Below are 14314 nucleotides of genomic sequence, written 5' to 3'. Positions count from 1 at the left end.
TTATTGCCCTTCGCTTAAAAAACCCATAGGTTTCGGGTTCAAACCCCCGCTAAGTCAAAAAATTTTAAAAAAAAATTGCAAGGCAGAGTTTTGGATTCAAACTCTACCTTAAGGTAGAGTTGGTAGAGTTTGAAACTTATAAGGCAGAGTTTAGGCAAAAGTCTGCCTTAAAGCTTAATTTTGGGTAAAAGTTTGCCTTAAGGCCTAACTTTTGCCCGAATAGGTCTAATTTTGGGCAAAAGTTAGGCGTTAAGGCCTAATTTTGGATAAAAGCTTGTCTTAAGGCAAACCTCTGCCTTAAGGCCTAACTTTTGCCCGAATAGGCCTAATTTTGCTACAAACCTCTGCCTTGCGATTTTTTTTTCACTGAATTGGGTTCGAATTCAGAACTCGGGTATTAGCTGAAGGGCAAAAATAAAGACCAGTGCCCTTGAAGGTAATCCTGCAAATGACCCGATTTTTAACCCGCGTAGCGCAACCTGTTGCCCAACTTAGCCTAGTATTAAGCCCAATTCAACCCGTGATAATTTGACTTTAGCCCAGCTCCTTCACACATTTGTGCCCAAATCGAATTTGCAATTCTTTCAGACTCATCGGCGACTCCAGGTCGACAACAATACTAATAGACAAGGTTTAAATGGAAACTTGTCCTTGATACATAAATACATTGGAACCAAATGACATAAGTTTAGAAACATATTCATTTATCCCTTATTGTACGAGGTGGGATTTGTGATGATTATAGAGTTGATTTGTGATATCTTCTTTGTATGATAATGGCAATTAGATTAGTTCTCCAAATTAATTGTTCCTTGTTGCACGAAGTGGGGTTTGTGATGATTTTTGGAAAACAGAAAATAGGAGGGTGGAGATCATTTTCAGGTGCAAAAGACTGTCAATCAGGAGTAAATAAATTTGTCAATCTTGATGGATGTGGTCGGTATAGAGGAAACATTTTCCAGAAAATGTGTTCCAATTTTCACCTATTCGGTTGGTAAAAAATTTTAGAAAATGTTTAGCAAAATAAATTCAGGAAAATGATTTTATGTGGAAGTAGGAAAAATAAGTTTCACAAGTGACATTTGTGTCCTCACCCTCCGACACACCTCATCTCCACCCTCACCCCCGTAACCACCATCTCCAACACCCCACCACCCACCACCCCCACCCCTACCTCCCATAGTATTAGTCTAGATTGTATACAAATGTTTTTAGGATGATATTTTTTGCTTACGTACTGAACACAAGAAAATAAATAAGAAATACATTTTTTTTGTTTTTGAAAGACATTTTCCTTCGTCCCGAACACAGCCGATGTTTGTTCTGCTTATAGCGTGTTTATAATTAGTGATGAATCCAAAAAAAAAAAAAAAAAAAAACGAATAGGAACACCTACTAATTGAACAAATAGTATTCACATTAGCAGCGAAAGCAAAATGGGAACTGCTAAAAACAATTATTGGTTTCCCGCTGGTGTCCTATATATGTATTAATTAGGGCTCGATTAAGTTCAAATTTCCGCCGGAAAATTCCATATTAGAGGGAACTGCTAACATAAATATCTGTAATTATGAATAAACTGATTCATAAGAATATGGACAACTGTTTTATTCTCAACACGAAAAATAGAGTAATTTTTTTCTGAACATGAGTGATTGATTTTCCGAGAAGCATTTTTGGAACCTTGAACAAGCAGATCATTGCTCCAAACACAAATTATTACTCTCCAAAACACTTTTCAAATATAGTAAATTTTGCAAACTTAACCACACAAGCTATAAAACTAGCTGGGAGAGATTGGGAAAAGAGGATTCAGCATGAACAAGTATGCAAAAAGTAAAACTCATGCAGTAACTTAATTCCAACGAAGGCCAATGCGGCAATAACAGGAAAAAAGTAGGTTAATCTTCAACTTCAAATACCAACTTTAACACCAAAAACGAAAAAAAAGAAATGGATTTGTTCTCGATCTTCCTCTAGCAACTGAAACATATATTTCTGAAAGTAACAACAGGTAAAGGTAAATTCTCAATCCTCTCTGGATCATTTGAGGAGAAATGGAAAAAAGAAAACAAGGGAAGAAAAGGAGAAAGAAGAAGCATGAGAATGTACCGGCTGATACATACACCTATTATTAATTAGCTTCAGTACTTGGTAAACTTATGTTTGTTTCTTCCAGTGGCTGCAGCGCGCTGATATGCTTCTCGTGCTACTTTGGCAGACCTTTTATTTGCCTTTCTGGATTGTACAGTTTCCCACTGCATTTGGGCATCTTCCTCCTCCTGCTCCTCCTCCACTTGACTTTCTTCTTCAAATTTATCCTTTTGAATTGCTTCAGGTGGGAGATTAACTTTCAGTATTTCCGCGTACTTCGGCTTTTCTACAGCATCTTTCTTTTGTGGCGCTGCTTGCACGCTTGGTTGAGGGTGCTGGTTTAAAATACTCCTACTGATTGGTTGCTCGTATTCTTGGCCTCTTACAATCATTTGTTCGTCAATTTGACGAGCATGACCCCGACTAATTTGGTAATTATTAGCTGTTCCCCTAATTAGAGAAGCATGATCACCAATAGTTGAGTTTTGTGATTGTGATTGCCATAGCAGTGGATTGTTAATGTTTTTGTTTTGTGGTGGAGGCTGGGACGTGGCAAGATCTTTTGATAGGTATGATGAATTTTTAGTACTGTTCCTTTGGCTGACTGACATACGAGAGTACACAGACGTCTTTGCATCATATACAATTCTGTTCAAAGACAGCTCTGGAGGGACATTGGTTTCTACTTCAACAGCAAATTTAGCAGCAGCAATCCCCACTGCTACACTTCGCATGACATCTAAACCAGCACACAAGGAAGCTATTGTCGCACCAACCAAGCAATCTCCAGCTCCTGTATCCCTCACTACTGTTGCAGAAAGTGCTGGGAAATGGACAGCAAAGAAATCTGAGAACAAGTTGTACTTCGAAGCACCTAGAGACCATTCTGCATCAACAGCTTCAGACAACTGTTTACTGCAAGGAGGATGTTGGTTACCCCTAAAATCAAGTCCCCCAAGATCGGACTTGGCTTTGGAACATAAGAATACCCCATCTGATCCGACGTTAACAACAATGACCTTGACCTTTTTCTGTAGCAAAACCTGAATTGCAGGTTTAAGCAATTCAAATAAAGATTCCACAGTAGTGCTATGATCTCTCCGAACTGGAGAAAATATGTCGCTGCCGTATAAGACATTAGCCATGGCAATAAGTTCATCTTCATTGGCCGATACAATACGTACATAGTCGACCACAGAAGTAATTCTTCCAGATTTGGCCACTGATGCGGGGTCAAACCAGATAGGGGTACCGGAATGATCAGCAATTTGACAAGATGCCTCTAGAGAATGATCACTCAAGTTTGCATCAACCATCAATATCGGAGCAGAGCTTATTTCTAGTTTGAACCTCCCAATCCAATCGGGCGTGAGAAATGGTTCAATTGATTCAACACTAGCCACAGCAGCAGCCAGTTCGCCTTTCCCATCAAAGGTATTGCAACTGACAGCAGTATCAATATCTTGGTGTCTCAGAATAGCATCCACGGATAATCCTGTTGCATTCCATTCTTCCCATAGGAAATTTCCTGCCAAGTCATGTCCAACAGCGGTTATCACTAATGGTTTTAGTTTAAGCTTAGACATGCAATCGGCAACATTCCTGGCCACACCACCCGATATATAAGCAACTTTTCCAGGAAAGGACGATAACCTTGTATATCGATTAGAGTCTGCCGCAGAATTAGGAGTGGCATTTATATCCAACACCATAACTCCGATCACTACGGGCTCTGTTGCAATTCGCCGAGGTGGTAGTGGATTTGCTGCAATTCCCTGAGGTTGTGGATTCACAACTTTATTCTGTGGTTTAGTTGATTTAGTATTTACGCCACCCCGCTCTGAACGGTTTGTGTTAGCCAGCTGAGCTTTCCACTTGTATACATTAAGCTTTCCCATTGTTAGTCAAATCTCAGTCCCGTAAACTTGCAATCTACAATCTTCAGAGTCATAAAATTTATGAATCATCACTCTCTTTCATTTTATGCTAATTAGGTGCGAAGTTTAAGAACAAAACTACTCCATCTGTACCAATTTATGTGGCACCATTTGACTAGGTACAGAGTTTAAGAAAGAAAAAAAAAAGTTTTTTGAAATTTGTGGTCCAAAACAAGCCTTACATATTTGAGTGATTTTAAATAATCTCATAAAGTCAAATTGTTTCTAAAAATATAGAAATGTGACATTCTTTTTGGAATAGATTAAATAGCAAAGTGTATCAAATAAATTGGGACAAAGAGAGTAATAATCTGGGGGGTTAATAGCACTTGCGATCCCTCAAATATTGATAAATTTTGTCTGCGGTTTTGAGATATTTGATTAAGCACATTTGATCTTCGGTTAATTGAAACATGCACTATCAGTCCTTTTACGATAAATATTCACACATTTACCATGATAATTAATTGTTCTACATCTTAGTTACTCATGTGTTATGCTAAATCATGTGTTATATTAAATTTGTTCTATCACTCTATATGTAACAGTAATATTATTCTAAAAATAGTACAAATGTAACATATTTCCTGCATAAAGGAACCAAACATTATTGCTATATATAAGGAAAAATCTCCCATTTTTTGTAGTCCTCACATGAATTTTTTATCCTTTTTAAGCCCTACATGAAACTTTTATGACTTTATAAATTGTCACACATTTTGGTAAATTTTAAGAACTTCTGGGGCTTTTTTTATGCCACTAAAAAAAGATGATGTAATGGAAAATGTTATAGTGGCTCCCACAAAATATACTCATACATATTTGAGTTTTTTATTTGAAAATATTATTAAAATGTTTCAATATATCATTGTTAAGTACTTTTAAAATTTATCAAAAATGTGAATAATAGCCCTTCCATCTCAATCGAAAAATAAATTCTGAAGCATGGTAGTTAATTAATCAAAATTTATGTGCGCGCACTTTTAACATAAAATTATCTAATAAATTACTATATTAAAAGAGGAACTATAAGATATATATATATATATATATATATATATATATATATATATATATATATATATATATATATATATATCTTGTAAAAATGTTTGAAAAACATTGTATTTAAAGAAATATAACTTGATCTCGATACAGTAATAATACTAGACAATTGCAAAAAGTATATTTTTTTACTTTTAAAATATTTTGTAAAAAACCGGATAATATATTTTATATAATTCAGGAGTAATAATTTGTTTCATGTTAAACTTAAATATTTTGTCATAAATTATATAAAATATTAATTATCCGGTAATTTGCAAAATATATTTTGGTAAAAAGTAAGCTGGCCAATATGAGTTCAATTCAAAGAACTCAAATGAAATTAATTTAACATATGAAAAGCTCAATTAGGATCATCGGGGACTTAATCTCAAAAAATTAAATTAGAAGAGCTTTCAATTATTGATTTTTTTCTTAAAAAAATTTAATATATAAACTAAGAAAAATGTTTTCCTTTAACATATGTTTTTATACTTTAATATTTTAGAAGTCTTTCGAAAATGTCAAACTGATGTTACAAGAATGAAGAACCAAGAGCAGAAAAAATTTAAAAAATATCTACAAATTGAATTTTTAATGTCGATTTGGGCCTGGGCTTAGCACGGGCCGAGTGACACTAGTGTGTGTGTGTGTGTGTATATATATATATTTCAATTGATTGAGGATTAATTATGCTTTGTTGAATATCACAAGAACTAAAATCAAAATTTATCAATAATTAATGGACTAAAAGTGTTATCATCGCCAATCTGTTTGGTTAAGCTTCTAGGAAGCCGAAAATACTTTTTTTCTTCTAAATAAAAAGTAATTATTTATTTATTTGAGGTGTTTGATTAGAAATCGAATTACTTCTTCTTTGAAAAAGGAGAAACTTATTTTTTAAGACAAAATCATATTTACCAAACAATCCTTCATTAATTTAACACATGTATCTCCCAAATATAAATACAACACTGTTCTCCTTTATTTTTTTTTTGGTTTAACTATATTTATATTATGCAAATTTACTAGTTATTCATAAAGAGGGCCCAGATTGGAACTTCTTCCTTTTGGCTTTTCCATTATAAATGACTTTATTTCTCAGAGATGAGAGAGGAAAATTATACTAATATAAACAAATTACTTCTCAGTGCAAGTCCAAATCATAAAATCCCTCTGTTCTGTCCCCCCTCGGTTTTAGAAAGAAAAAAAAATGATTCAACCTTTTTTGAACTCTTTCTTTTTTCTTGTCTGAAAAATTAATTTCCTAAATAAGCAAAAGAGGAAATTAAATTATGATAGTTCCTGTTGCCTTCAATTTAGTTGTTCTCATTCTCCTACTTTTTTATTAAAAAAAAATACTCCATGTCCTAATATATAGCTTAAGGAACAACATATAAAGGGTAAAGAGAAAAGAACGAAGAAAGTTAGAGAAGGAAACATACCTTGGATAATTAGAACACGTCCTTATTTAAGTTGTCATTTAAATTGGAGTAGACAAATTACCCAGAAAGATAGGATTTCTGACTTGTCATTTATAATGTTGAGGTTCAGTCATCTCCGATCTTAAAGTCAACTGCTATTAATAAAATAGTTGTACTAATATTTTAACTGTAGTTGGAGCCGTTTGAACATGATTTGAAATTATGAGATGAAATTATGTTTGAATATGCAATTTGAATTTCTTAAGTTGCATTTTTTTTTTTTATAGACATAAAAAATCTCACAAGTTGTGAAAACTATCAAAACTTTCTCAATTTTTATACAATCTTACCAAATGAGCAAGTCATAGTTCATAACAAAATTAATAATACGCTACTAGAAGACCTTTCTAAAAAATAAAACATCAATTGATCAAACTTTAGTTCAATAAAAAGAAAAATTTAACATGAATAGTAATGTAACTACTCTTTAATACAATCCTCCCACATGATACGAACATAAATAACGGTTGGTACAAGTTAATGAGGTTGGTAAATGGTTGATGGAGTAATTGTTAAAAATATCTATCAACTTATGGGTCTTTTTTTTTTACAAAATATAACCTTATGGGTTAAGTTTTACATTTAAAAAATTTGAAGTCATGATTTGAAATCCCAAATCACGCCTTTTTGGATGATTTGGGATTTCATCCTATGAGATGAAATCGCATGTCCAAATGCTGATTTCATCTAATGACTTGAAATCATGACATGAAATCGCATGTCCAAACGCCTACTTAATATAGGAGTATATTTTCTTCGGAGATATCCTTTCAAGTTTCATTCACAACACTAAAACATTCCTTATGGTTATGGTTAATGATATTATGCTTATCTCTCTTATTTTGATTTTTTTTTTTTTTTTTTGTAATAATTCTTTTAACATATTTATAACCAGGGATAATTTCAGAGACCTCCCTCAGGTATGAATTAATAACACAACCTCTCTCGTGATTTACGAAATTACGATTACTTCCCTGATTTTTTTTTTTTAACGATTCTCTGAAGTTAATTATTATTAATGTAAAAATTATGTTTGGACTAAATTGCCAATCGAGAGACCAACCTAACCTCTTTTCTTGATTCTGACTCATGATTTACATGTACTATGTTTTGCCAGGAGACTTCGTTTCGTGGTTTGCAAATGTTCAATTTATAAGGGGAAATAGATTAACAGCAAATTAGACCAAGCTTTCCTAAACTTTGTTCGCCATAGAGTTAAAAAATTTACCGAGTCTCTAGAGTCTAGACCTCACCACTTTTATTTTCCAAGACTAGAACATATAAGTTTACAGTGAAAATAACATATATGAGAACATTTATGCCATTAATTAGACGAGAGTTGGAAATATAAAAAGGTTAACAAACATATATGTATCAAATAAAAAGTTTAACTGCTTCTCAAAATAACAAGTTATTGGCTGCAATCGTTCAATACATACAGGGCAATCCGCAGGATTGCCCTTCGCTGGGGGTGGTCTTTAATTTTTATCCCTCAAATTTGTGGTCTTTAACTTTCGTTGCAAATTCTGCCTTGCGATTTTTTTTTTATTATTTTTTTTTTTACTGAGCTGAGGTTCGAACCCACAACTTCGGGGTATTAAGCGAAGGCCAAAACTTAAAGACCACCAATTTGAAGGGAAAAAATTAAAGACCACCCCAAATGAAGAAAATCCGCGCAAAAAAAAAAAAAAAAAAAAAAAAGATACATACAGGCACATCTCATGATCCTAAGGTTTTTGATGGATTAAGAACATAGGTGTCTTAAAGGGAAAATTAGCTCAAAGATAACTTCTTACACTAAAATAAATAAATAATTTAAAATGATCGTTGCAAAGAAATCAAAATGAGGGAGGTAACCGTAATATCGTAAACCACAAGAGAGGTTAGTGTTGTTAAACCATACATGATGGGAGGTTTCTGAAATTATCCCTTATAATTAATATAATAAATTATAATTTGATTAATTTACCCTTATTAATATAATCTTTTGTTTTAAATTTATAAACATCTTTATTAAAAAATTTCTCTTTAATAAAAACCTAAATCCCTTGGCTAAAAAAAAATTGAAAATAGCATAACAATGGAGGAATAGATTTATAAAATTGAAAATAGTGTTTTAAATTTATAAACATCTCTCGTTCCCCAGATGCAACAAAACTTGTATATTATCCGCAAGGAAGTTAACATCTTTGACACTGGTTCGTTAGTTTTGTTACCTTTTTTTAAAGTAAAAACTATTTATGTACATTCTTGTAATTCTTTTTCTTGCTTTTGGGGTTTCTTAGAATTGTGTCAATTGTTGAGTCTTTTGTTTGTGCAAAGTTGCGATTGCTCCACAAACGCAGTGAACTATGCACAATCAGAGTTTTTAATCATCAAACTTGTCTAAAACTCATACCTGATTCTTTCGGTCTCAACCCAATTCATACTTAAAAGTTATAAATTGACTATATCAACATAACAAGTTCAAAACATAATCTAGAATGTAAATATACAAAATGAGAGGTCAAGTTAATTACAGTAATTGCTACTATTAATTTCGATCGTGGAAAAGATCAAGTAACATGTGCATTTATGCGAGTATCCATTAATATCAAAGTACGTATTCCCTCCTTTCACTTTTATTTGTCCAGTTTGGATTTTGCACATTCTTTAACAAAAAAATGATTGATATGAATATTTTATCACAATACTCATATTAATTGATGAGCTTTGAATTGCCTGTCCTTGTGCCGAGGGTCTACCGGAAACAACCTCTCTACCTCCCAAGGTAGGGGTAAGGTCTGCGTACACTCGACCCTCCTCAGACCCACTTTGTGGATTTCACTAGGTATGTTGTTGTTGTACTCATATTAATTGATATTTATTCTTAGGTCTTGGGAAATTATTTGGGGATTAAGTAATTAATGTTAAAGGTAACAGATGAAAAATTATATATATGTCTTTCTCTTGATAGGATAAAAGTGACAAGTAAAAGTGAAAGTGTATTTTTAGTATAGTGGACAAGTAAAATTGAACGGGAGAGTAAAATATACTCCCTCCATTTTAATAAATGTTGTTTTAATTACTTTTTCATTTTGTTTCAAAATATTTGGTGTTTTACATAATCAAGAATGCATTAATGATGTTCTTCCAACTTTACCTTATTTAAATAAAGAGAATTTTACATGACCAAGAAACTAATACTAAGGAGGTACATTTTTTTCAAGATACATCTTACTTTCTGGAAATAAGTAGTTTTCTTAAGAGGTGCGTCCAAATTAAAATCATCACTTATTTTGAAATATTTAATATTTGACTTACTGGCATATGCATGTTCAATGTACCTCACAAAGTTATGACCTCATGCATAAGCGCAAGCACTGCTTGCGGAATAAATAGAAAGCTACTGGAGGATGGAGATACAGCTAAGACTACAGTTGCCAGATAGATTTTGACTAGGTCTATGGATTGAAGAGCTAATTGTATGAAAGTGGAGGAATTTCAAGGACCCGTTTGGCCATAAAACTTACTTCCTCCGTTTCTACCTTTACAAGTAGGGATAACACACACACACACACACACACACACACACACACACACACACACACACACACACACACACACACACATGGCAGTGAGAGATTATACTGGGTATGTTATTATTGTCTGGTTTTGATTTGACATAAAGTTTAAGAAAGTAAAGAAGACTTTTAAATCTTGTGGTTTTAAATTAAAGATGTATTGAGTGTACCAAAATGCCCTTTAATCTTATCGCCTTAAACTTGTCATGTAGAAAGTTGGACTAAAAAGTTGCAAAAAAAAAAAACATTCTTTTTTAAACGGACAAAAAAGGAAAGTAAGACAAACACTTTGAAATAGAAGGAGTATCTTTTATTTTTAGCATAATTTTTCACTTTATTTGAAATCACTTTTTGATCATGAAAATTCCAAAACCAACTTGAAGTTGCATTACAAATTAAATTTGAAAACCAACTTATAACCTGATTTCCAACATACCCTTCTAGCTTCTCATTCATTACATGATCAGCCCTCAAATAAAATAATAACCTTTCTCTCTTCTCTCTACTTTTCTTTACTATACTTCTAGCTTTATTATTTTATAACATGCTTTAATTATACATTAAAAAAAAAAAAAAAACTCCTTTTGAAGTTTATAATGTTGCCACGAGAATCTGGTAGTTGCTCACTGGTAAAGTTCTTGTAAAAGCATATTGAGATCTGATGCAGGCACCAAAATAATGTATTCTTACATCAATTTATCATTGCTCATATTAAATAAATACATGACTTGATTAGAATGAAACTGCCCGTAAATTAACATGATCTGGTACATGAAGAAAGCTCTATGAGCCCGTTTGGATTAGCTGGAAAAAAAGATTTTTAAGCATAAGTGCTTGAAGTACTTTTTAAGTGCTGAAACTTATTTAATAAATAAACAGTAACGTGTTTGGATAAAAGTGTTGAAGCTGAAAATAAGTTGTTGATGTGTTTAGTACACAAGTGTTGTTAAACACGTTTTTCTGTCAAAATGACTGAAATACCTTAAAGCTGTTAACACTGTAAAGAAGCTGATTACTATAAGATTTTTAATTCTAAAATTGATTCAAATAAAATTAATTTATATTTTAATTAAGTTTCAAAATAAACTGATTATATAAGTTAAATTTATAAATATATGTTACTTTTATTTTTTAAAAATATAAAATTTGGATAAAGCACGGGGAAAGGCAGGGATCTTACTGGGACCTTTCCAATTCACGTTCATAAATAATAGTGGCTTCCTATCTTTTGCTTTGAGGGATAGACTAAGCAGAGATATAGCAAACAAGCTGGGGCGGATTTAGAGCAACACCTTAGGCAAAAAATTACAGTGTATATATAGGGTAGATTTTCTGTGTTTATGTACATATATTAACTTTTGAATACCTTGAATAAATGCAAAAGGTTAGCTCAAGCGGTCTAGGGTATTCAAAATTGTCATTGCGTCCTAGGTTCGATTCCTATTGACAATATTATTTTTTATATTTAGCTTTTGTTGTTTTTTTGAACTCCTGGTGAAAATCCTGAACCCGCATTGTTGTTTTTTTGAACTCCTAGTGAAAATCCTGAACCCGCCACTGAAAACAAGTATCCCTTGTATTTATAAGGCAAAACAAGAAAAACGTTGCTACCTGTTGCAATCACATTTAGCCCCAGTGCAACTCCAATTACTAGCATTTAGCAGCAGTGAAACTACTTTTGGCTTCATTTAACTAATGGATGCAAAGATAGAGGAAAAGAAGAGGAAGAAGAGCTGGCAGTGGAGACTGAAGAAAAGAGGAGAAAGATAACACTTTAGGGCTTTTTGGTAGTGAGTGTAATATTAGAATTAGAAAAAAATATAAGGGATAAGAGAGTAAAATTGTTAGTCAAACTAAAATGGCTTTTAAGTCAAAAAGTAAAAAGTTGGAGTTCCCCAACTTTTTGCTTTAGGCTTATTTTAAGCAATTTTTTATTTTGTCAAACACTCAAAAAAATTAAATTTGAATGCTGCATAAGACCTGAAATTTTTTGGCATCTAAATAATTAACCATGAAAGAGAAGTTTAAAAATATTTGTGATTTGTTTTATATATGCATTTTGTTAACCTACCGGTTCATAAAAGCCCCCAACGTTATTATTTGTTTCAAATGTATCTTTGAACAAATTAAAAAGGTTCAAATATAAATTTGGGTCCATTAACTCGTGAGACAAAAAGAAATCATACACAACTAATATTGGTTATGTGCGGCATAAGATAAAGTTTTTCGTATAAAAGTCTATTTGGCAAAGCTTCTTCGAGGCTAAAAGCACTTTAATATATATATACTTTTTTTGAGATTTAAGATGTTTGACCAACCAAAAAAAAGTGTCTTTGAGCAGCAGTAATAGCAGTTTTCCTAGAAGATATGTCGGCATCCCTAGCGTCATTTGCAAAGCAGATATCTAGCGTTTCATCCTCCTCGTCTTCCTAAAAAATATTTACATCTTGCAGGATTGTGGAGAAAAAAAATTACTTCCAACAACTTGTAATTGCATAGAGTGTGTTTTAACACACTTTGATGATCATAGAGTATTTGGTTCTTTCAAGTTCTTAATTCTTACATGCTAGCTAGTAGTAGTAGAGGCGTTTAACCTCATTAAGATTTGCAAGGTAAAACCTCCTTACTTGTACTTATTCTTTTTTGAGGTTCTTTTACTATTAATAAAAAGATCACTCAGGGTAAATAGCTGAGTGATCCAATATTCACTTAAAAGAAGCAGTTTTCGTGCGGTTGAAAAGAAACAAGTACAAATTATATTTTTTTTCAGAAAAGTAGAAGTAGAAGCAGAAAATTAAATTTTTTCAAGACAAAAATTATTCTTACCATAAATTTGTATTTACCAAATAATCTCTCATTAATTTAAAAATCTACCTTTCAATTAAATACAAACTCCTTTCTCTTTTATTTTGGTTTTGGGATCCATCATATATTTTCCTCTCTTTTTTTTCTTTTCTATCTCCCTCCGCTGCTGTTCTTACTCTTTGGAATAGTTCGTTAATTATAAGTGTGAATTACTTTTTCCTTTTTCTATCTGTCTCTTTGCTCTATCTCTCCTCTTTCTCTTTGAAATAACAAAATTTTGGCTAGAAAAGCTGTGAGTTAATAATCTTTTTCCACATAAATTGAAAAACTTTCATAAGAAATATTTACATAAATTCTCTCTTTAAATAATCCTAAAATGTGTCTTGTATTGAGGAGCCCCACATCGGATAAAAAGGGATGGTTGTTCTCCTTATATGAACTTGTACAATAATCCTTCCCTCATGAGCTAGCTTTTGAAGGACCAAGGTCCATTTTTTTACATCTTGATACTTGTTTTTTTTCATAACACTTAAGCACTTCTTGAAAAGATTGCTCAAACACAACATACTTATCAACTATTGAAAAAGTTAATTTTCAAATAAATTAACCAAACACAAATAGTTTTTCTCTCAATATACTTCTCTGAGTTGTTTTGATAAAAGTGCCTCTAGAAATAAATAACTTTTGGCAACTTGGCCAATCAAAATCTAAGAAGAAAGTATGTTTTTGAAATTTGTGATCTAAAACAAGACAGAGATATTTGTGTAACTATATATAAAAAAAAATATCTCCTTAAAATTAAAATAAAAAGTTTAAAACTAAGTGGCAATTAGTAATTAGTAAGGGGGCAACATAATAAATGAGGTAATATAAATTTTAGTCTCGCACCGACCAATCTATATATATAAAGCAGGGACATAGACCCGTTGATGTGGCAGCCTCACAAACCAAAGATTTGTATTTATCTATTTTCTCCTATTTTTGCCAATTCTACTTTTACAAAATCAGGGGAAAAAAAAAACAATAAAGCGGTTAAGTATTATTTTACAAAAGACCCCAACAATCGCTAATTACCCAGTAACGGATGGAAAATCAAAATGTAACCTCTTAATTTTTCCAGAATCGTCACTGCTTGTCTTCTTTTAAACCTCTTTCTTATCCATGAAAAGGTGCTAATCATGCTAAATCCTTACAGATTTCCAGTAAACATGCAATGTCCAGTCGAACACCTGAAACAAACGAGGATCACAAACAAACACAATCGAACCGGATTTTCCCTAACATCGAGCAGGATCACAAAGTAACAAAAAGAAACACAATAGCACAAGATCACAAAGGAACAGAAAAGCGCAAAATCACAAAGAAACAATTCCTTCGACGGATATAA

The 14314-nt window shown here is 32.4% G+C and overlaps 1 pseudogene; it reads right to left on the bottom strand.

Annotated features, from left to right (window-relative positions):
* Positions 1–1828: 1828 nt before the first annotated feature.
* LOC132040680 (pseudouridine kinase-like) lies at positions 1829–4008 on the bottom strand (annotated as a pseudogene).
* Positions 4009–14314: the final 10306 nt, after the last annotated feature.

This window comes from Lycium ferocissimum, chromosome 2 (assembly GCF_029784015.1).
Source record: "Lycium ferocissimum isolate CSIRO_LF1 chromosome 2, AGI_CSIRO_Lferr_CH_V1, whole genome shotgun sequence".
Taxonomy (NCBI): domain Eukaryota; kingdom Viridiplantae; phylum Streptophyta; class Magnoliopsida; order Solanales; family Solanaceae; genus Lycium; species Lycium ferocissimum.
This window is presented reverse-complemented; position numbering and strand designations above follow the sequence as displayed.